The following is a 25,439-nucleotide window of genomic DNA, read 5'->3' as shown; positions in this document are numbered from 1 at the left end:
TGTACTTAAGACTTTTATGATTAGAAAAAATCTCGCACCTTTCACCGTACAAGTAGTGCCTCCATATTTTCAATGCATACACTACCGCTGCCAATCTATATCATGTGTTGGGTAGTTCTCCTCATACTACTTGAGTTGAAGAGAAGCATAAGCAATCACCCATCTTTGCTGCATTACAACACACCCGAGACCCTTCTTAGAGGCGTCACTAAAGATAACAAATCCACCATCCCCAGATAGAATGGTTAGAATTGGAGCAAAAACTAGCCGTTGTTTCAGCTCTTGGAAACTTAGCTCGCACTCATCCATCTAATCATACTTCACGTTCTTCCTCGTGAGTCACGTCAATAGACCTGATAAACTGAAGAACCCTTCTACGAACTATCAGTAGCATCCTGCAAGACCTAGAAAACTTCTGACCTCCTGAACATTCTTCGGTCTTGCCTAGTCCATTATCGCTTCTATTTTACTCGGATCTACTAATACCTCTTCTTTGGACACTACATGCCCTGGAAACGCAATCTGTTCCAACTAGAACTCATATTTCTTTAGTTTAGCGTATAACCTCTTCTCCCTTAGCATTTGTATTACCAGTCTCAGATGAACTTCATGTTTTGCAGCACTCCTGGAATACACTAGGATGTCATCTATGAATACCACGATGAACTAGTCTAAGTATTCATGAAAGACTTTGTTCATCAAATCCATAAATGTCGTAGGTGCATTTGTCAGATCGAATGACATAACCATAAATTCGTAATGGCCATACTAGCTTCGAAAAGTCGTCTTCGATACGTCCTCCGCTTTCACCTTCATCTAGTGATACCCAGATCGTAGATCGATCTTAAAGAAGATCTGTGTGCCCTGTAGCTGGTCAAATAGATCATCAATCTTGGGTAACAGGTATTTGTTCTTTATCGTCACCTTATTAAGCTCTCTGTAGTCGATGCACATCCTCATCGACCCGTCCTTCTTCTTTACAAATAGCACAGGTGCTCCTTAGGGCAAAACACTTGGTCGAATGTACCCCTTGTCTAGTAGCTCCCGAAGTTGCTCCTTCAACTCCTTCAATTTTGCTAGAGCCATATGATATGGAGCTTTCGATTTTGGCGTCGTACCTGGAACCAACTCTATAACAAAATCCACCTCACGATCTGGAGGTAATCCCAGCAAGTCCTCTAGAAACATGTTTGGGAACTCGCACACTATAGGAATCTCCTCCAATTTACATTCTTCTTCCGGCGTGTCTTTCACAAACACCAGGTACCCTTGACATCCCTCCAGGAGTAACCTCCTAACCTGTGTAACTGAAAGGATCCGTGGTGCTAAACGCACACATGATCCTAAGAACTTGAATTCCTGTTTACTTGGAGGTCTAAACACTACCTCTCTCTTGTGGCAATCGATACTAGCGTAACTAGTAGATAACCAGTCTATACCAAGGATGATATCGAACCCATGCATGTCAAATATTATAAGATTGACTGGTAGTATCCTTTCTTAAATTTCTACTGGAAATTCACTGATTACTTTACTACATACGACTACCGACCCCGATGGTGCAGCCACTACCAGTTCATAATCTAACCGTTGAACCTCTAATCCACACAGGTTAACAAATCCTTAGGAGATAATGGAATGCTTTGCCCCTGAATCGAATAATATAACAGCTTTACTGGAAAGCATGTAAATGATACTTGTGACTACATCTCCAGCGTTCTCTGCGTCGCCAGGAGTTAGGGAATACACCCTTGCCTAGGATATACCCCCTTGATAACGCTGTGCCTACGAACTTCCTTTGTATGGCTGTTGTGGGGCTTCGTTGTTCCCCAGTAGACTATAATCTTTAATCCAATGCCCTAGCTTACCACACCAAAAGCAAGCCCCTGTACTCCGCCTACAGTCCCCAAAGTGCTTATTACCACACGTAGGGCAATCAGGAGTGGTTGAGGTACTCTGAAATGCACCACTACTATTCTTTTTCTTCCAGTTGCCCTGCCTAGCACCAGAAGAAGAGTTGGGAGGCACTGGCCTCTTATTCGGGATCTAGACCTCAGAATATTCTAGCAGACTCTCCTCTGCTACAATAGCTTTGTCTACCAGAGTAGCAAAGTCCTGCAACTACAAAATCGTTGTCTGCTTACAATCTCCTTTTTCAGCCCCCTCTAAAACTTCCAGGCCTTCATTGCCTCATCTGGAATCATGAATGGAGCAAATCGGGATAGCACTTGGAATTTAGCAGCGTACTGCTAAATTATTAGCTGTCCCTGCATTAGACTTATAAATTCCTCCATCTTCGCGTTTCTAACCGTGGTTGGAAAGTACCATTCAAAGAATATATCTCTGAAATGGGCCCACATCATCACTACTAAAATAGGTCGATGCTCCTCTAGCATCTTTACTGATTCCCACCATCTCAAAGCCTTGCCTGTCAACTTGAACGTTGCAAAGGGTACTTTCTGTTTCTCAGTGCAGTTTAGAACATCCAGGATTTTCTCGATCTCTCGGATCCAATTCTCAACTTGAATCGGATATGCACTTCCTATGAATATAGGAGGCTTTAGTGGGGTGAACTGATCTATAGAACAACCCAACTCAGCCATGGGACGGTCCTGCCCCCTATTCGTTCGCACCACCTCAGCCATAAGCTGCTATGCAAAATCCCGTAGTACCATAGTAGAGTCACTGCCAGCCTCATGGCTGGCACCCTCACTACTACTACCTCCATTGTTGGCATTATTGTGCCTGGATTCCATCCTAAAAAGCAATTATGAACATCGATTAGAAGCTTAATAACCTACATATCAACTACTACCACAATACTATAAACTCATTTCCCCAAATCCACATTCCTAACATTGACGTACTCCAATAATTTAACATTCTCATTCTAACTCAAGTTCCGCCCCTCCACTTGGAAACAAAACTGTCGATGGATTGTGTAGTGACCCAAAGAATAATAGTATTTTAATAATAAAGAGGAAGGAAAATGGAAACAAGAACAAAAGGAGGTAGTAGAACTCGTCGACGAGGTTCCGACTCATCGACGAGAAAATACTAAGAGAAGAATTTAAGCTACTCTGAATTTCGTCGATGAAGGGTAAGGTTCGTCGACGAAATTACTTAAGGATTTGTCGATAAGATGAAGTGGCTCGTCGACGAATCCCACAGTATAAATAGCCCTAAACTGATTTTAATCACAAAAAATTGTCGTAAACCCTCTATCTCTCTCTCTCTCTCTCTCTCTCTCTCTCTCTCTCTCTCTCTCTCTCTCTCTCTCTCTACCCTTATGGCTCCTCCCTCTTCTCTCTTTGATTTTGGCCCCGTCAGTCACTGGATCGACGATCTGAGGCCACCACGATGTTCCTGGTAGAGTTCTCTTCAAGTCTGCCGGAGCGGATCGTTGGTGAAACGAAGTTGGAATTCATCCCAAATCTAGGGTAAGGTCTTTTATCCAATTTTTAGCCTTCTAGAAGTTGTAGGAAATGATGTAGGCCAAGAAATATTGATATTCTGTTCTAGAAAATGTGGTTTTCAGGGTGTTGAGTGGAAAATCCTGCGGGTGTTGGACCCGTTATAGTAGGGGGATTTTAGCAGGAAATCAGGTAAGAAAAATATGCTATGCTAGGCAATTTTTCTATGTTTCAGTATAAACTATACATTTTTATCAGATGATTATTCACGATAGAAATTTATACAGGTTATCATTTATGTATAATATGTTTAAAATCACTGTGTGGCTTGAGTATATGGGTATAGTAAAGAAACATGTTTTACAGTATTTTCAGGATATGAATTACTGAATATACAGCCAGTGGTTATCTTTTATAGTAATTACAGTACTAAGATTATACAGTTTACAGTACCTTGATTATATAGTTTACAGTACCATGATTATACAGTTTCCAGTACCATGACTTACAGATTATAGTTCAGTTCATAAATACAGTTGACATAGTTACAGTTTATTTCATTGTCATGGTTTATCCAGTTATTTTAGAATCATGATCAATCAGATAGTTGTATATAAAAATGTATTATATAGTATCAGACCCTATTGGACCATACAGTTATAGAGCATGGTACCGTAGATACATACAGTTTATAGAGTGCAACAACCTATTCAGATAATACGTGGTGGTAGGTCGATCGTATAATGTCCTAGACGTGGACAAGCTCCCCATAAGATATGAGTTGAAAAGGGTAGATTAGACCGAGGGAGTATAATGGTTTACCTTGGTCGGCCAGTCAGGGTAGATCCCGCCTACGGGCTGCACAACCCTGTCATGAGGGGTTAAATCATGACACACAGTTATCCACAGGGAAGATTTCAGTTATTATTATATATATACAGATTTACAGAGACAGAGAATATACTTATGTACATTAGAAGTATTTTAAATAGCAACCTAAAATATTGATATGTTAAGCAACATGGGAATGGAGGTGGTTTCTATTACTTGTACTGTATTTATAGATTCAGTTATACATGATTTTATAGAAATAGATTTTCATAGTATTGTAACTCATTTGCCACACACTAGTAATAGCATATTTCGTCTTACTGAGCGTTGGTTCATCCGAATTACTTTAACATTTTTCAGGTGATCCAGGTAGGCGAGCAGATTAGGCTCGCAGGTAGAGGGGCCTCGGTATTGCCCTGACAATTGTGTGAGTATTTTTGGGAATATTTTGTATAGCCCTAGCCATTTGAGGGTATTCTAGAAAACATACATGCATGTATATTTTGGGAAACATTTTAGCACTCTGGTATTGTATATAATTACATATGGTTATGTTTATTTGATTTCTACTTCTCGTTGCTTAAGTTGATGATTGGGTTTAATTCAGTATGGTATCAGAGCATGTTAAATGTTATAGTAAAAAAAAAACCCAGTTAAATAGCAAGTGGTTACAGATTGTCGTGATTTTCTCAACCTTTCAATTGATCCATAAAAATATAGAAGTCTGTTAATGGATTTTTTGTCTCCAGGTATACAAAGCTAAACTCAAGATCTTATTCCCATCCTAAATTCTAGTATAGTCTAATCTACAGAACCTAGCAACCAAAGCTCTGAATATTTCCATAACCAGGCAGTGTGAATCACATCACATTTCCGGCTGGTTAAGGCTCTGATACCAACTTGTAACGCCTCGACCCTTTATACGGCCCCAGAGTGCTACTACACCTGTATAATACACTTGTCTCTTATAAACATACATATACAACCCGCCCTAAAAGGGACATATGGGTGTTTCACACTGATCTATATTCTCATGCACAGCGGAAAACATAAACATTCATATGAAATCTAATAGACATACCAGAGTTTCTAACTGTATCCTTACATACATACGATCGTATTTAAAACATAACCTGTTCTTACAATCCGCAAAAAGACATTCTGAACTAAGTCTATTACATATACCAAACACTTATGTAAACTACACCCAATACTACGCTCCAAGTCCCTCTAGCAATTATAACCTGTGCTTTGCAGGACCTAAAACAAAGGTTGTATGTTGGGGTGAGACACTTCTCCATAAGGTGGAAGATATTACATCAGTGTGTGACAACATGTGTTTAAACTAGTAGAAAGAAGTTACATACTTAAAGCATTCTCAATCCTGTAATATAGGAGATATATATAGATATAATTCTGGCAATAGATAGTTCTGCATCATAACAAACGAGAGTTCCTGAGGTTAGGACAGGGTACTGGCCCATACACTGTACAATCCCTCCGCCCAGTACTCAAACTTGTGAATTTACCCATTTTAGTTTTTAAATCATGTATATGCATATTTAGAACACCGTATAGCTTCAAAACAATTATAACTAATGCCAACACTACCCCTTGGCGTGGGTTGTGCGACCATAAACCCTGAATTAGCCCTACCTTGCGTAGGCACTGTCACGCATTATACATATTATAGTCCGATTGAATCTAATCCACATGGTCCATTAATCCACCAGTGGCCACACCTATCCAGTCGACTATCTCTTTACCCACACTAAGAAACAGATAAGTGGTTGCACTGTACCTGAATTATAGCAATGGTACCACACTTAAGCTTTTTAAGGCTTCATATAACATTGAGCTTTTTAAGGCTCTCATAGTAATAAGTTGTGGTCCCAATGTCATATATACAATTTACAATAAGACTATTTAACTTGTTTCCAATTCATAAATCACCTGTGCAGTTCCAGTATTTTCACAAACTCATTCATTCATACTGTGGTATCAATCAACACACACACACTCGGTTTAACCCTTTTTCACACATAGAGCTCGGTATCTAACTGGCACCTGTTTTCCACATTTTCTAATAACAATTTGTAACTTCAGCTCCTATTATTCACATACGTACTAGTGAGTTCATCACACTCCATTTCATATTTATGTCACACTCATTTGATCAAAATATGCTATATGTAGTATAAGACTCAAAAATATCATTTAAATGGAAAAACAAGGGTTCCAAGCATCTCCTAAGTTAAGTTTAGTACAAATAAAGTAGTTTTGGAAAGTTTGGAGATCATATGCCAAACCCAACTTTTTACCAAAACCGTAATATCGTAAAACTGACATTTTTAACCGATGACACTTTGCAAATAAGTAGTCATATCATACATATAAATATAAGCTAACTTTTTAACGGTTTAGTTTTCCAAAAAGGCCGATGTAAACAAATCCCCTTACCTTTCCCCAAACACTGAAACACGAACTATACGGATCCAAAACAGTGAACCGAGTTTCCAAAACCAAAAAACTAAAGAACAATACTTCAATACAATCCTATTTACCACAGATCTACTGAACCAAAAACAAACTTAGACCCTTACCTCGATTTCAGGATAAAATCCTAAAATCCTCAAAATGAAGATCCAATCCGCTACAATCGTAGAGATTTTCCCCCTGATCCACGTAGTAATGTCGGATCATTGATTCGAGTAACAGACAACTCGAGATCCTTGAGAGAGAGAGAGAGAGAGAGAGAGAGAGAGAGAGAGAGAGAGAGAGAGTCTCCTTCGAGTTTTAGAGAGAGAGAGAGAGAGAGAGAGTTTTAAGTTTCTTAACCATGAAGCAATGAATAAGATATTTATAATTTAGTTGACCCGGCCAGACTTGTCGACGAAGTGGAGCGCTCATCGACGAGCAGAAGAAGGGCGTTCGTCGACAACAAAATTGGCCTCATCAACGAGCTTGAGATTCCAAAATTCTAGAAATCTCTCAGTATCCATTCGTTGACGATCATTTGAACCTTGCCGACGAGCCATAGAAGAGAATTCGTCGACGAGAGAAGGAGCCTCGTCGACGATCCCTGCTATTTTCACTTTTTTTAAATCCTTCACCTTTTCTTATTTTTTTAATCCACATTTTTAGGGTTGGGTCCTTACATTAGTAGTGCCGATTCTGAAGCCATGACTACTTCTCCTTATATTAATGAATAAATTAAATTAAAATAATTTGTTTTGGATTTTAGTGATGGTCAAGAATCGTCACTAATGATGTTTAGTGAAAACTATTAGTGACGAAATTGGATACATATTATTTTAAAAAAAAATTAGTAACAGGAAATGTAGTAAATTTTTGTTTAGGTTTTGCTGTTAATTATTTCTATTTTAATTGACTATTATAATGTCTAAAAAGTATCTTTGTAATTTATATATAGACATACATACACTTAGTAATTTGTATATAGATATACGAACATACATGCATACAATAGATACACATACACACACATAGATTAAATCTTATATTGTCGATTTAAATATTAAATATATGACAAATTTTTCCTACATTTATTAACAACAAAACCAATTTTGAATATAAACATAAAAATATAAAAACAACAGCCAGTTGCTTCAAATCAATTCTAAAACTCAACCTTTTATTAGGGAAAATCGATTCTCATTTAATTAGTTGTCTAACACATTATGCAATAACTTCAAGCACTCAAAAAGGGTTCTTAAAAGATCTAGAGGGGAAAAATGAAGAACATTGCATCTAAAAATAAAAGACAAAGGAAAATAGCCTGTGAGTTTTCTCTTTCAAACATCGGCAGGACTGATGATCTTAAAAAAGTTGAATGTCTCCCCGACCGGTAAATTTGACCGCTCACCGTCTCTCTGGTAGGGAGGAGGCATTGATCATGCACAAATAAATAGAGTTGTGATGGCATATTAATTCTGATCGACTGATTTGGATTTAAATGGAGTTATAATACCTAGTAAAATTTAATTGAATCGGCTAGAGTGGTTGATTGAAGGTGAGTAGTTGCAATTGAAACAGTCTCAAAGTACAAAGCAAAATGACAATAATAATGGCGTATTCCCCTGTGAAGAAGGAAGGCAACTTCAGCATTAACACTATGATTCAATGTATTGAAGATGGTAGATAGCCTAGAACCTCTCATCACATTAATTAATCGAACATTTGCTTTCATGGTCCAATCAGAAATCTTCTCTTCAATGTTACCATTTTTAGTGACGATTTGCCTCCGTTACTAATAATTTAACTTATTCTAAATTAACAAAAATGTAGCTAATATTTATAATGACGGTCTGTATACTATCACTAATAGTTTGTATTCTTAGACACTTAGTGATGATTTTTGGCCCGTCACTACTAGCTAAAATATTTTTATATTTATTTATTTTGTAAGTAGTAATTTATTAGTGACGGGTTTGGAAACTAACACTATTGAAGAGTTTTAGTGGCGGTTTGTATCCATCACTATTAGTTAACTTTAATTTTTTTTTAAAAAAGTCATAATTAAAATGTATTAGTGACGATTTATGAAACCGTTAGTAAAAATATTTCCTAAATATATCCTTGTTCTTCCCCTCCTCGCAAAATCCCGTGTATCCACCAAATCCCCTCAGTTTCTCCCTCGTGCTCGCATCTCGTCCTCCTATTGCGTGTGATTCGCCAGAGAGCCGCTCGCTGCCACCGCCTAGTTGATGCCAACTAACCATTTGCCACCTATCTCTACCCCATCCGCTTGTCGCCTGCCGCTGCTAAGGGTGAGCATTCGATCAGTTTGGTTAATTAACCGAATTAACCAAAAAAATTTGGTTAAAAAGTCTCATTAACCAAACTAACCGAAATTCCATATTTAATCAAACTTAAAACCGACCAAACTAAATTCCGGTTAAATAAGTTAACCGATTTAATATTTTAATATATATTGTACCGCCCCGATCCTTTTTAAACCCGGGTCCAGAGCGTTATACCTAATAAAATCTCTAATAATCCATAATCCATAATATACGCAGCGGAAAACATAACCATAATCTTCATATAATATAATACCAGAGTTTACTAATTCTAACCATCAACCATAATAAATTATCCATCACCTGCATTTCCATAAATCTACATAACTCCCAAAATAATTCAGTATTTTCACAATCATTCCTTACTCAATAGCCTTAAAACATAAAGACATAAAACTTAAATATTTACATTCTACAAAAACATCATTAAAATGTTTATACCCTTTTTCTTATATCTCCCAATAATGCTATAAAAACCTCGAGCTCTCTAAGCTCGATCTCGAAGAAATCTTGGAAAAGATGAATTCATATTTGGGTGAGACACATCTCAGTAAGGGAAGAAATAATATATTAAACTCAGCGTGTGGCCATTATGAGATTATACATATAATTTTATAATATTTGTAAATCATTAACATAACACTGAAAGTCATTTTCTAAACCTAATAATCACATGCAAAGGTTTACCCACGAGATTACCCAAGGATAGGGGTGATTACCCGCCTATACAAGTAGCACCCTTCTACTCTGATACATTTAGCAACCCAAAGGTCACGACTAGGGCACTCACCTTACTCAGTAAGCCCTCAAGTGTTAAATTGATCTTGTACTCACGCATTCAACAATATTTTACCGACAAAGGCCCTAAGGATAGGGAATTCTACCCGCCCAGACAAGTAAGTTCCCTTTGCCCTAGTGCGTTATGCAGCTGTTGCCACATCTGAAGCTACTAGTGCACTTGCCTTACTCAGCAAGCCTCAGGCAAAGAGTATGCCTCGCCCAATCGTAACATGTTATACATACATAGATACTTCTAATATCATAATACATCATTCTTTCCATCGTTATTCAATCATTCACATTCTTTCATGTTCATAACTTAACATTTCCTTGTGTTTTACTTTAAGTGACTCTTTCCCATTTGTATCACTCACATTTCACATTTCATTTCATTGCATTGTCATTCCTTGTCATTTCATTCCATAACATTTACATTTCATTCCTTTGTACTACAGCCGCTCTTTAGCCGTCATTTGTTAGTCCACATAGAAATGCGCTAGAATCTGCTAACCCGGCTTTCAGCTGTCGTACCTTTACATGGTTGCATTTAACATATACAGGCAACATTGTTCATATCATATTTTATTCTCATTGCTTTACTTACTTAGCATGCATCTCATACATTTAACATATAATTTGCACAAATTCTTATGCCATACAATTTAGTAGTAAAATTCATACATATTTCTCATAAAATAAGTCAACCCACATTTAACATTTATACGCTCAAAATACATTTCATTTCTTATTTAATTCATCATAAAATTCTTTTCACTTTCATTCATTCACTTTCACATATACATAACTATATCGACAATCTTAGGCTTAGAAAACATAAATTCATGGATGACATTCTAAACCCACATAAAAACATATATACATATATAACACATAATCATTTTTAATTCATGAAAAACCTGATTTAATATATAAATTTTTCCTTTACCTGATTTCTTGAACTACACCAACAGCGATCCCGAAAAATACCTGCGGTGCTCACCCCGGACCCTGAATCAAAAATCCTAATTCTATTAAATTAACCCTAAATAAAATATTATTTTAATATTTACTAGGGTCATAAATTCTAAATAAATAAATATACCCTTAAATTTAGCAAAATTACCAAATTTCTCAAATCCCACTTTCACTTTGGAGTGAGGTTTAGAAAATCCCAATTGAAAAATTACCTACGCCAAAATGACGATATCGACGACTAGGACTCGGTGGTGGTGTCTAATCATCGATTTAACAGCAGATTTAAAGCAAAATTGAGAAAATGAGGAATAATTACCTTTCCCCAGGAGCAGTGCCTAAGCCGTTCCCACGACAAATCTGCTCCACTATAAATGTCGACAGCGGAACCAAGAATCCAACGACACCTTCCGTTTCCCGATCCGCCGCAAACTCATCGAGAAATTGAGAGAAGGAGAGAGACGGAGACGGACGCGCGCGTGAGTGTCTGTAATTCTTCTTTTTCTTCTTCTTCTTATGTATATGTATATATTTCTCTTATTTCAATTAGTTTTTTTTTAAATCCAATGTAAAGATGTTTAATTTAATAACTAATTATTTAATTTATCTTAATTTAATTTAATTTCTTTAATTTTTTTTATTTCAATCATTTTAATTTTTCAGGTCTTTACATATATATATATATAATATAATGTATAAAAAATAAATAAAATGCTAGTATATATATAATATCTAAATATTTTAATGTATTATAATATATAATTATTTATTATTAATTTATACTATTCGGTTAACCAAAAGCAAAAATCGAAAATCGAAATTCAACAAAAATGAAAATCAAACCGAACCAAATAAATTTTTAACTGAGTCAAACTGACCAAATTTACTCAATTAATTCGGTTTTAACCAAATTATGCTTAGTTCTAGCCGCCGCCGCCTGCCCCAGCCGTTTGACATTTTCAGGTACTTTTGAGTAAACTGTGGAGATTGATTACTTTCATTTTGGTTTGGGATTTAAGTCGATCCCTGACTGAAGGAGTAAGCTCTTACGTGATACTGAAATGCACAAGTTGGGTTAGGTATGGTTGATTTTGGATTAAATGGAATCTTGATGATATTTTGATACTTGTGGTTTGTGCTAAAAATTGTGATTATATATTAATTTGTTTGTTTTCTAGAACCCCCTCTTTGTGCAATGAGATCATGAAAAAAAGATATTGCTGGAGGGGTTGGTTGATTCTATTCATGTGGTTGGTGATGCTGTTCATAGGGTCTCCTTTTCTCATTTCTTGATTCTTATTTTGTCACTGCAACAATCAAAAATCCAAACAAGTGCTCATTGAACACACCTTGAAATTGATTTGACTGCAACATTTGTACCATGAGGGTGGGGTTGGGTGGTGGCCTCCTGTACTTTATTATCTCTTGAAACATGTGACATTGCCCTTGTCATTTTTGTCTTTACCCTCATCATTATTTACTTGACTTGATTTGGAAATTTCCATCAATGCAATGGGGGAAAAGATGTTTAACTTGATTTCTTTTCACATATTTTAGTTTTACGACATGTTCTAATAATTTTTTTTGAATGCATTCAAACAATGAAAAATGTGTTTCATGGAAAATAATTTATGAGAAAAATGTATTTCATGGGAATTATTTTCCTTTCCCATCCAAACACAACCCAAATGCATTACAACACATAAAGACATAGGTTATCTAGTCACCCCCACCCTCTAAAAAATCTCACACACACACACACACATACACACACACACACACACAAGGACATAGGCAATACCTTGTTGTGCATATTGAGAACATAATTTTTTAGGCTTTGCTAGCACTGACACCATTAGCGATGTTTCTATTTTAACCAACTTTCTTCTTTCAACTTGTGCATTCAAACTAACAATAATGAGAGAAATTTGTTGGCTTCACATTTTTCATGATCTACCGTTTTTAATGGTGCTTATGTAATTTATGCCCATTCTTTCCCTTATGCTTCTGTAGCCTTAGACATGACTTTGTATGCCTTAACTTATTGTGATTGTTATAATTTGATCCAAGGCTACTAAAATAATTTGACTGCAACATTTGTACTATGAGGGTTGGGTTGGGTGGAGGCCTCCTTTACTTTATTATCTCTTGAAACATGTGGTGTTTCGTAGACAATGACATTGCCCTTGTCATTTTTGTCTTTAACCTCATCATTATTTACTTGACTTTGGAAATTTCCATCAATGCAATGGGGGAAAAGATGTTTAACTTGATTTATTTTCACATATTTTAGTTTTACAACATGTTCTAATAATTTTTTTGAATGCAGTCAAATAATGAAAAATGTGTTTCATGGAAAATAATTTATGAGAAAAATGTATTTCATGGGAATTATTTTCTTTTCCTAGCCAAACACAACCCAAATGCATTACAGCACTTAAAGACATAGGTTATCTAGTCACCCCCACCCCCAAAAAATCACACACACACACACAAGGACATAGGCAATACCCTGTTGTGCATATTGAGAACATAACTTTTTAGGCTTTTCTAGCACTGATACCATTAGTGATGTTTGTATTTTAACCAACTTTCTTCTTTCAACTTGCGCAATCAAACTCAACAATAATAAGAGAAATTTGTTGGCTTCATATTTTTCATGATCTACTATTTCTAATGGTGCTTATGTAATTCATGCTCATTCTTTCCCTTATGCTTTTGTAGCCTTAGACATGACTTTGTATGCCTTAACTTATTGTGATTGTTATAATTTGATCCAAGGCTACTAAAATAATTTTTAACAACATTTAGTTGGTCAAAAGGGAATCGATATTCATATATTATATTTGGATAGTGTATGTTCTATTTATAACAAGGATTTCATCAAAGCATGTCTTCATTGAAGTTTAGATATGTTCAAGAATCGTTACTATACATTCATATGCATTATCATAAATATGAGACAAATCAATTAATATTGAATTGATTATTAATCATACTATCTAGATTAATAATCAATTGAACATGTTAATTATTCATTTCATTTACGATTAGTAATATTTATATTTTAACCATTATTGAATTATCCAATATGTGGAAAATTTAGAAATGTGTATTTACATTGTCGTAATTGTTCATGCTTTGTTCATTCTCATTACATATTTCAATAGCATCTCTGCTTATGTTTTCTATGTGCATAGTGAGATGTCGTGACAAATTGTTAGTGAAAAACTAGCAATATATTCACTTCTCCCTTCTCGTGTACTTAAAGAATCATGGAAAGATATTGCCAAAATTTAGAATGTGTATAATTAAGGAATTTGAGCAATTGACTGCAATCTAAATGCTTCATTCCTAAATGGGATAGGATCCTTACCCTTTATACAAAAGATGGTCGATTTTAGGATTCACAATGCATACCTCATAAACATTGTGAAATATAATCAAAATTATTTATTTGAACATGTGATAGGCTAATAAACATGGATATGAGTTGGATGAAGGCTCGTTGTAGATTTTTGCCAAAATACGTAAAATGGGTACATGATTTCATAGAATTTGTGTTTTCTCGTGCTTACAAATCTAGTAGAATAAGACGTCCTTGTAAGAAATGTCAAAACATAACATTTTGATATTGATTTGGTTAGAAAACATTTATTAGACTATAAAATGGACGAAAGCTACACAAGATGGGTGTTTCATGGTGAAGATTATAAAATTATGAGTGATGATGATGAAGATGAAGATAAGGGGGCCAATATAAGAGGAGGTAATATACGTTCAAATGAGTTAATAGAAATGTTAGGTGACTTGCAAAGGGGGAATGTAGTGGACACATATGATGACAATGTATTGCAGATTGCTCTTGAATCTAGTTCAATAGGTAGCATACCTTGTGATCCTAGTCAATTAAATCAACATGATAAATCATTTGCTAATTTTTTGAGGGATGCACGAGTGCCATTTTATCCAAATTGTAAAAAAGTTCTCCAAATTAGAGTTCTTGATAAAGTTGCTTCATTCAAGGACAATGCATCATCAAACTCAGAGTGCATTTAACATGAATTTGAGGCTAATTAAGACGGCATTGTCTGACGGTAAGACACTTCCAAAGTCTTTTTATGAGGTGAAGACATACATGTGTGATTTGGGTCTTGGTTACACCTAATACACACCTGTAGGTACGATTGTGCATTTTTTTATGGTGAAATTGAAAATGCAAACTAGTGTCCAGAATATGGTGAGCCGAGGTATAAAATTAATCACAAGAAGGGTAAAAAGATCCTCTCAAAAATTTTTAGATATTGTCCATTGATATCGAGGCTTCAAAGATTATACATGTCTACAAAGACTGCTACAGATATAAGATGGTATAAAGAGAAACTTCTTCAAGAGGAAAACACCCTTAACCATCCAGCGGACTCGCAAGCTTAGGCTAAGTTTGACAAAATGCATCTGTGGTTTTCTATCGATCCTTGCAACATCAGACTTGGTCTTGCTTGAGATGGTTTCAATCCTTTTAGTAACATAAACAACCAATATAGCATGTGGCCAGTTATGATGATGTCATACAATTTGTTGCCTTGGCGATGTATCAAATAATCTTATCTATATGTCTTTCCTTATTCTTGGACCGAGAGCACTTGGTAATGAGATTGATGTTTACCTGAGGCTATTAATTGATGAGTTGAAAGAAGTATGAGAAAAAAGGAGTTAAAACATTTGATGTGGAAATTGGGAAAACATTTTAGTTGTATGGTGCAGTTTTGTGGATAAATAATGATTTCCCTGCTTATGTCAATCTATTGAGGGTAGAGCACAAAAGGATACTTCGCATGCCTTGTGTGTAATAAGGATGTTGTTTCCTTATCCTTGAAACATAGACTTAAGTTATGCTTTATATGTCATTGTTGTTTTCTAACACATGGACATTCTTGGAGGACTCGTTATAATAGAAGCTTTAACGAAAAATATGAATGAAGGTTGCAACCAAAACGACTAAGTGTGTAAGAGATATTAGAGGAGTTGAAATTGATCAAAAATGTGAAATTTAGGAAAGCACCGAGGAGTAGAAAAAATAAACGCACTAAGATTGAGTTAAATTAGACAAAGAGAAGCATCTTTTTGAGTTGCCACACTGGAAAGATCTTTCACTACACCATAACTTGGATGTTATGCACATTGAGAAGAACATTTATGAGAATGTGATTGAGACATTATTGGATATAAATGGGAAGACGAAGGACAATGCAAATGCTTGTCTGGATATGGAGGAGATGGAATATGTTGGGGATGTGGCTTATATTCAGAGTGGATCACATGTACTAGAGAAAGCTAGGTGATGCGAGGGACAAAAGGAGAGAAGCAAGGTGTAGCCATAGAGGGCAAACTGTCAATGGTTTTAGGCAGTAGTTGCAAAGAGTTTTCTTCTGCGAACAAGTTCGATTGAACTAGTAATTTTGGGCTTTGGCTATGAAGGGCGAAGGACTTGCTAATGCAACAAGGGATGGTGAAGGCATTATACGGAAAGAAGCCGGACGACATGAACGACGCAAGTTGGAAGGAGCTTGAAGCAAAGGCGGTTTTTGCACAATATTGTAGTTTTGTAATAAAATGATGAGTAGAGTATCATCCTCAGGGATTGGTAACTTACTTTTTCCAAGTATCAAACTAATCTTGACTTTATTTATAAAAGAAATTTATATTTTTGTAAGTGCAAAAATTGAAATAAACTCAATTTCGAAGAAAATATTCAAAAGAGAATGAAATTATTTGCTCAAGTATCAAATTAATGAGAAAGAAAACTTCTAAGAAATCGATTTCACCTAGTTTCTCACTATGCTAAACTAATCTAACTAATAAGAATTAATTTTCTCTGTTTGTTAGCAAATCTCAAATTCATCCAAAGCCTTTTTCGATAGTCAATTGGAAACTATTCTTGTTCATTATTTAACATAAGAGTATGCAAATCAATAAAGCAAGAACACATTATGACCTACGATTTTAATACTACATAGGTTCATACAAGTCTTTCAATCTCTATAATTACCTATGCTGAAATATCCTATATCTATCCTATAATTTCCCTTTTCGGTAGCAAATCACAAGACCAAGATTTTTTAATTAATGGTCAGTTAATTAAAAGCAATAAACTCGGAATAAATCAGACAAACATAGACGAAAATTACTTCAGATTAGCATAGAAAAGAAAGTATAGTTTGAAACCAGATTACATCGTTTTCCTAGAAATAATAAAATTAGTTCATGCTGAAAATAAAATCCCGCATAAACGAACTCACCATATTTTCTTTTCTCTGGAGAATAGAAAAAAAACCAACACACAAAAGAAGACCTTCCTACTACAACTGCCCCCCACGCTGCTGTGCATGTATTTTTATTTTCTAATATTTCCTTCAGCCGAAGCCTCTAGAAAAGAAGACCTTCACGGCTGCCTCCTCTTTTCTTCCCAACCCAGCGCAATCCACCAAACGAAAAACAAAAGAAAGCCTCCTGTGCATGTTCCAAAAGAAGACCTCAAGACCCCCCCCCTTGAAACCCTACCCCTTTTTTTTATTTTGTGCACCTCACCTCCCTGCCTCCTTGTGTTGCATGGCTGGGTCACATTAGATGGCTTGACCTCCCTTTTTTTTTTTTTCAATTGTGCTTCAGCGCCTACACACAGGTCCAACATTTTTTTCTTTTTTTTTTTCAAAAGTCCACGTGCAATTCAGCCAGCTCATTTAATTCCTCCCAGGCCCATCTTCTAGCATCCTCCTCCAACCTTCTTTTCTTTTTTCCTTTATGCGCCTCACCCCCCTTACATGATGTTGTTCACGTGCCTCTTTTCAAACCCCACTAATTTTGACTTTTCTTCTTTTGTTTCAAGGTGTACACGACCTCCAAATTAAAAAGTCCAGTTATTTTTTTTAATAGTTTCAAAGCCCAGCTGCCAATTTTATTCTCCTTGTTTTCTTCATGCACACGGCTAATTTTTTTTTTCTTCTTCTCTAGTCTTCTGCACATGGTTCAAGGTGCATGGCCGAGTTGCTTTCACATACGTGCACACGACTCATGACCTTGCTTTAAGTTTAAATTCCGGATTTAATTTCCAAAAGAAAAATCTTCTTTCTTTTCTTCAAATCTGTGATAAAATTAAATGATCGCAATGAAACCTAAAATTAGCAAAAATTGAATAAAATTAGGCCAAAGTTTAAAGTTAATAAGTGATAAATTATTCTAATTTATGCCACTCATCAAACACCCCCAAACTTAAAACTTTGTTTGTCCTCAAACAAAAGAAAACAAAATAAAAGACCACTAAAAACAATATCAACTAGACCCCATATAGCAGTATCATCACTCACCAAGCTACGATATGAATTTAGATTTCATCACTAGTATCTTACTCTTTTAACATCAAAGATGGCAGAAAAATCAATCAAAAAATTGACAATTTGTCAAGTAAGAGTTAGGTGTTTACTTCAACCTAAAGCTAAGATCTTGAGCGTATGTGTGCTAAATTCAATTTAATGCCAAACCACCAACAAATTCAGATAACAGCATAACAACTGAAACCAGAAGAATTCTCTCAAAACTTAACCCTATAAGTCCAATTTTCAGAAATCCTCTCCACTAGTGTAGTCAAACGCCAAAATTAGATATCAAAAGGTCTTTAATCATGGTTGTAATGACGGGCCACTGGGTGAGGGCTACGAAAGAAATGGATAAGGAAAATTAAAGCAAACTGGGAAAAATACTTGGTGCAAAGAACAATCAAAGGGGTATCCCCAGGTTTCAAACCATAACTTTCTCTCGACAATATCTTCATACAGATGACAATATTGTTGTTGTTGTAACCAATGAAGTAGTATCAAATACACCTTTAACAAAATTTGAAGTGATCCATGCTCCACTTATTGAGTGTTCTCTCCCTTTCAGTTTTTTTTTTTTTTTTTAATGAAAATTACTCTTTGCATGTAAATTTCCACCAAATTATTTTTTTTCAAAATGAAAAGGTAAATTCATGGTTTTTCAGGTTAGAATAGGGATGGTTTATGTAGCTAAAAGAACAAATGAAGGCTTATGTAACATAAGGCTCAAGGGGGTTGACTATGGAAATACACCATGCAATGATGGCATGCTAATCAGGACAGCTGGGAAAGCTTTTTTTTTTTTGGCTTATGACAAAAACTTTTGCCTAGATCATTTCTCTAATATTTGGTATCAACTAAGATTTTGCCTCAAGGATCCATCAATGGATTCTAGAGCAAAGCAAGATTGAACTCCTGTGACCCAATTAATTCTACTCATTCTCTTTATAAACAAAATGGAATAGAGAAAAAAAAATGACAATGTGCGCAATTATGTTCAAGGACAAAGACTTAAATCAAAGTACCCACAAAACTTAGCTTGACATAAAAGAAATTTTTGAAAATTTTTCTTAATCCCATCCTCAATCACAAATTTCAGAGTCATAGAGAATTCAATCATACTCAAATACGTGCTTGGTAAGAGAATCCAACAACTTAATACTTATAAAATCACAAGCAAAGAAAAAAAATCATGAGAAAAATAAACATAAACCACAATCAAGAGGACTAAATCACACCCCCAAACTTAAACCAAACAATGTCCTCATTGTAATTCAAAGGTGAGAAAGATTGAAGAAAAGAAAGGAGCTTCCTTGGTTTCTTGGTGAATCAGTCGAAGAATGAAATTTTTCAGCTCTTTATTCATGCTAGATAAACTTGCATCAAAATCCAAATTATTCAAAAATGAATAACTAAACAAATAAAGTGGTAAAAATAAAAGAATAAACGAAAGGAAATTCTTTGGGTTGCCTCCCATAAGCGCTTGTTTTAATGTCTCCAGTCATACTTTTCAATCTTCATCAATTAGGATCTCCAAGAGGAATGAATGCACAGTTCCTCTCCATTTATTCTCCATAATGGTGCTTCAATCTCTGACCATTAACTCTGAATATATTTCTTGTCTTGTCCTTCAAGTCTATTGCTCCAAAAGGGAAAACTTTGTCAATTGTATAAGGACCTGTTCATCTTGACCTTAACTTACTCAGGAAGAGTTTTAATCTTTCCAGATTTGAATTTAAAGCATACGACAAATGATAGCAAATAGTAATCACTGAACCAGTTATGCAAAAAAAATAATTATGATTTTCACGACAATTAAATGAATATTAAATGATAGCACATGTCATTAAGCATTTGAGTTCACAGGCAAGAAACAGGATATATCTCATGTAAAATCATTTCTTGCCAAGGAATATGTATAAATAAATTTTATATATATATATATATATATATATATATATATATATATATATATCTCTCCTAATGATTCACAATAACTACCAGGGACTGTGCTTGCTGAAAAAGAAACTTTAACAGAGAAGATCAAGTGAGCAATATTTTTCTAGTTGAGCTTTTTAACATAATTCATAAACTAACCAGAAAAATCAACCACAAAGATCCTAAATATACAAGACAATTCAAAACATGGATCATATGGCAACACAAATGATTATGACTAATCAACATATTTCAAATTATGATTTTCAATAAAATCGCTACATTTAAGCACGAGCCACAATACATTCAAAAAAGATCTAAGCTAGACATGTTGGAGAGCCTAACAAGATGGAAATTTAATTTCAAAGGATCCTCCTATAAATTTGAGTACGAGCTTAGATGCTATTGATTAAAGATTTACTGTGGGTAGAAGGAAATTCATTATATTAAACGTGCAGGCCACAGTAAGCTATGAGTCTAAGTTAAAGGTAGAGTGAGCATAAGAAATGGAAATTTAGTTTTGGATGCTCCCCTTATCAATGTGAATATATGCTTAGATGGAATGAAGCACTTATACTTATCAACGATTAATCTCATTAAGCATACCAAGCAATATAAGCAATCATTTTGAAAAATTTAGAACAACTATACTGGACATTAATTAAATAATTTTAAATAAACATCCAGTATAGACTCCCTATCGACTACAAATGCATCAGAAAATATATATTAAGGCATGATTTAAAGTTCATAACTCTGAGAACAATCCATATCTAATCATGTAGCTTTAAGAGCTGGATATAATGTTTGAGATTTTCAGAAGAGCCTCAATATTCAAAAAGTGAAAGTGATGCATGTGAGTTATTTATGTTCTTTTTATAGGGATGGAGCTCAGCACCCCTGAATATGCGATGATTATGTAATATTTGTTTGATTTTCACTCATCCTTTCACAAATATTTGTATAATTAATTTTATCATAATCATCTTTATACAAGGTTTTATTTTGGAAAAATTTTATTGAAATTTCAACAGCATATCGTTTGTAAATTGGACATTTTTCCATAAAACCTATACCTGAAACTTAGTTATTTTCAACAGATAGTTCATACCTGAAACTTAGTTATTTTCAATAGATAGTTCATACCTGAAACTTAGTTATTTTCAACAGATAGTTCATTTCAATCATGCAACAACCTAAAACCACTAACAGCATGCAATTCTCATCACTGCATCAACCATGCAGGAGGTGTTCAATACAAGCATGCATTTTAGTAGTACAATCAATAGATCATATAAAATAAACCATCCATCATGATAATATGAGTCAACAAATAACAATCGATAGTTATGAGTTCAGTGCACTGCTATTATGGGCATGTAGGCATAAATGTTATAAGATAATGAGAGCATTTTAATTTATATAGTCATGAAAGTGAAATGCTCCCTCTGAGTTATGCACTCTATTTATTTCCATATTATGCCTTGATTTTTTCATAACCAGCCAAGTGCTTTAGTTTTTTAATGATTTAATCTTGGCTATGAATACTTAGGCTTTGAGGACCACCAAAAAGTCATAAACAATATTTCTCAGGGTCATAAGCCTACGTTTGCCTCTTTTCTTATGAATTTCAATGCATAAGAGGCACAAATTAAGAATGGCTTTGGAGTTTTACTATTCGTGCATAGGTTTATATAAATTTTATTTCATCATCTAGATTGAAACCTATAGCAATCAACTTAGCCATTTAGCACATTCAAAAGCTCTACTTGATTGGGAGTTTATTTGAGAGCTTATGATATCCTCTTAAAGATTTAATCTCTATTGAGTTCGGAAGAGTATTTTAGAGAAGTTGAACATTATTTAAGATGTTTTCGTGTTAGCGAATATGTCCTAACTATTTTACCAAAGAGCATTTATGAGTATATGATTATTTTTAGAACAGAGCTTTTTGGAGGATGGAAGGTACCCTACAACTACGATTATAATTTGGAGCATAATACGAACCAATAAACAAATGAATCTTTACCAGATGTGATCATGGTGTGCTAAAGATTTCCTATGGAGGTGATAGGTGAGTCAAGATTAGAGGATTTGTATTTTAAATTCAAAGAGAATAATTTGATTTAACAATAAAACATGAATCCCTTAGTGGATGCCTTTAATTTTGATTACAGTGAGGATGACTCTTAATTAGCACTAGTATAATAGGCATTTATGATTCTTAGTGCTTAAGCCTAAAGTGATGACAAAACTTTGATTAAGACTTTTGTAATTAAAAAATGAGTTAAGGGTAAAATGATGTACAATATAAGATAGATCCCTAAAGCTCAACTTTGTGCAATGGGCAGCAGTGACTTAACTTAAGGTGTTTATATTTAAGCATGAGTTAAGCATTTAGAATTATTTACCGCCTTGTCCATTTGGAAGTGGATTTAGATCCTTAGTATAACAAAATATGTATAATGAATGTATAGTCTAAGATTAATCATTTTGAGCACACACTACTTCCCGAGCTTGTAGTCATCACAACTTCTAATAACTAAACCTAAGAACAAAGAAAGGATAAAATGATTATGTAATTACTATTGGATTCCAATCTTCCTTTGGTCCGAAGAGATTAGCTTCAATGATTACCCATATCATTTCCTTATCTAAGCCTCTAGCACTCCTAGATATACAAGTAAACTGAAAGTGCCACATCATTTTGCAAAATAAGCAAGCTTTAAGTGCATAGGAAGGGTTATGCTTATTTACTCTAGATGAGGCTCGTTGATGGCTATAAGACTTAAATGATGAACCCTTTTTGAAAGAGAAGATTCTTTTTACTTCTAAGGGTTTGACATGATTATTCTTTTCATTTTTAATTTAGAGATTAACTCTAGAATAATCATCTATTTCTTCCTCTAAGAAGATAATCTTTAATATCTTCCTAATCTTTCTATTTTCTAATGTGGCATAATAATCTTTTAGATTTTCTAATTGTGCTGCGAACTTTTTACTTTCGTTTTTCAAATGAATCTTCTACTTAGACAACCTAACTAGAAACTTATGTATTTTAATAAAAAAACTTTCTAATTTTTTAGGAGAGGGCATGCTTTCATCATTAAAATCATCATATGATTCATTAGGGAATTTATTACAACTATCAACATATGAACCAATACATGCATCGTAAATAGTATTATCACTATATTCCACATATGATTCAACAACAGATATAACATGAGAGTTTGCACAAAAATCATCAGACGCATCATTAACATAATTATCATGATTTTCAATGGATGATTCGGCGTAAATTATATCACAAGATTTGGCATATGAATCATCTATAGAGGCAGAGCTAGGATAATATACCTCTTTGTCCGTTAATGTTGTTTCCCTATCATTTACCACTTCCTGAGTGGTGATTTCATACTCCTGGGATTCTCCATATTTCTTTTCAAGTTCATCCTTGATTTCCTGTGCACTTCTACACGCCATAATCTCAAGAAAAATATTATAATCTAAAGCACAATATAATAATTCCATGGCATGTGAATTAATTAAGGTAAAATCATTTTCATTTATCAATGCACAATTTCATTTAATAGCCACTTGCTAGGCCCTTCAGTTCATAGATTTTATAAACATGCTCATTCTTAATTTCCAGGTGGTGAAATCCACACCACAAAATACAAGAGACCTAGTAACTGACTATCCCTCACCGAATGGGGATACACCAACAAGAGTCATTGCGATCTTTAACACAAGCGGTTAACCTTTTTGCAATGAGGCTTTGATACCAATTGATGTAATTGGTGTAATCCCAAGAGGAGTATTGAATTAGGTATTTAAAAATTTCTTCCTAGGTTAGGTTCTTATCATAATCAGTATTACACAACCTAGGGTCTTTTTAAGTAGATATCGATATTGCAAATATTTAAAGCATGTATGTAAAGCAATCAAGACAATAAAAATTGAACATACATATGCAGAAATGTAAAGTGCGAAAAATAAAGAGTTGACACAAAATTTGTTCTCGGGATTTGGCCAATCCTGCCTACATTTCTACCTTAAGCTAACAAGCAAGAGGATTCCACTAAGTGCTCGCTTAACGGGTGGAGCATCACCAATACACTCTCCTTACTGGTTAAGGGAATACCCCAGGTCACATTACAAGGTTGATCCCAACCTTTACGACTACACCATATAGGATGGTACTCCTAGTTCTCCTAACCGGACCTGAACCGATCCGGGACTTTCTTAACTAGGTCTACGTTTATCCGGTGCTCTCCTAATCATGTATGAGCAAATTTGGTGCGTGTTATAGACTAGTGCAATTCTCTTTTGACCACACATCGGGAATACAACAATATCAAATATTTTGTATACAAATAAATGCTTCTTATAATAAGCAGGGATGTACAACAATAAACTCAAATGCACTCACAAATGATATGAATTAAAGATCAATGTGAATATGTGTTTTTCTCAACATGATTTTATAATCTTTGAAAATGATGTATATGATAATGCACTTCAAAGATTCAAGCACTAATAAAAATTTTCTCCCAAAATATATTTCAATAAAGATGAGGAGAACCTAGGGTTTATGCCTTTAAGTAATTTTCACAAATATATGTACATGATCTTTGATTAAAAAAAAAATAGATGCACAATAAAATCTCCAAAGACCTTAACTCTCAAAAGCTTTCCTAAAAAAATTGTTCAAGAATATAGTTTGAGTAAGTTAGGATTTTGGCTCAAAAAGATTTTTACAAGCAAACACAAATGAGCCTTCAAATCTTGCAATGGATGTGCAAGACTCACAAACAATAAAAGATTCTTCCACAAAAATATTTGTCAAAGAAAAAACGTGTGGAGAATCTTAAGGATTACTCTCAAAAATATTTTTCAAAATGAAATGATAACGAGAGTGAATGCTTCTGAAATAAATGCCAAAGTAAATATTTCTTTCAATCAACTCTCAAATGCAATCAATATGCAAGTGAAAGAAGTGAAAGAAAGAATAAAAGTTCTCTTAGAAATGATTTTCAAGAAAAAGAGTGTAAGTGTGACGCCCTGATTTTTCATACAAATTTTTTTTTATACAAACAATAATCAATAAATCAATCATCTGCCACATCACAAACTCTAATATCATATGAACATAACCCGACTCGAAATAGGGTACCAAGTAATCAGACTATCTCATACAAACATACCTAAAAACAAAAGTCAAAATTTACATACCATCCAAAATACAAATAACCAAAGTTCTATACATCCTTACGCATCCCAAAAAAAAAAAAAATCATAACATACTC

This window comes from Malania oleifera, chromosome 3 (assembly GCF_029873635.1).
Source record: "Malania oleifera isolate guangnan ecotype guangnan chromosome 3, ASM2987363v1, whole genome shotgun sequence".
Taxonomy (NCBI): Eukaryota; Viridiplantae; Streptophyta; class Magnoliopsida; order Santalales; family Ximeniaceae; genus Malania; species Malania oleifera.
The sequence above is the reverse complement of the archived record's forward strand: the minus strand, read 5'-3'. Positions refer to the sequence as shown.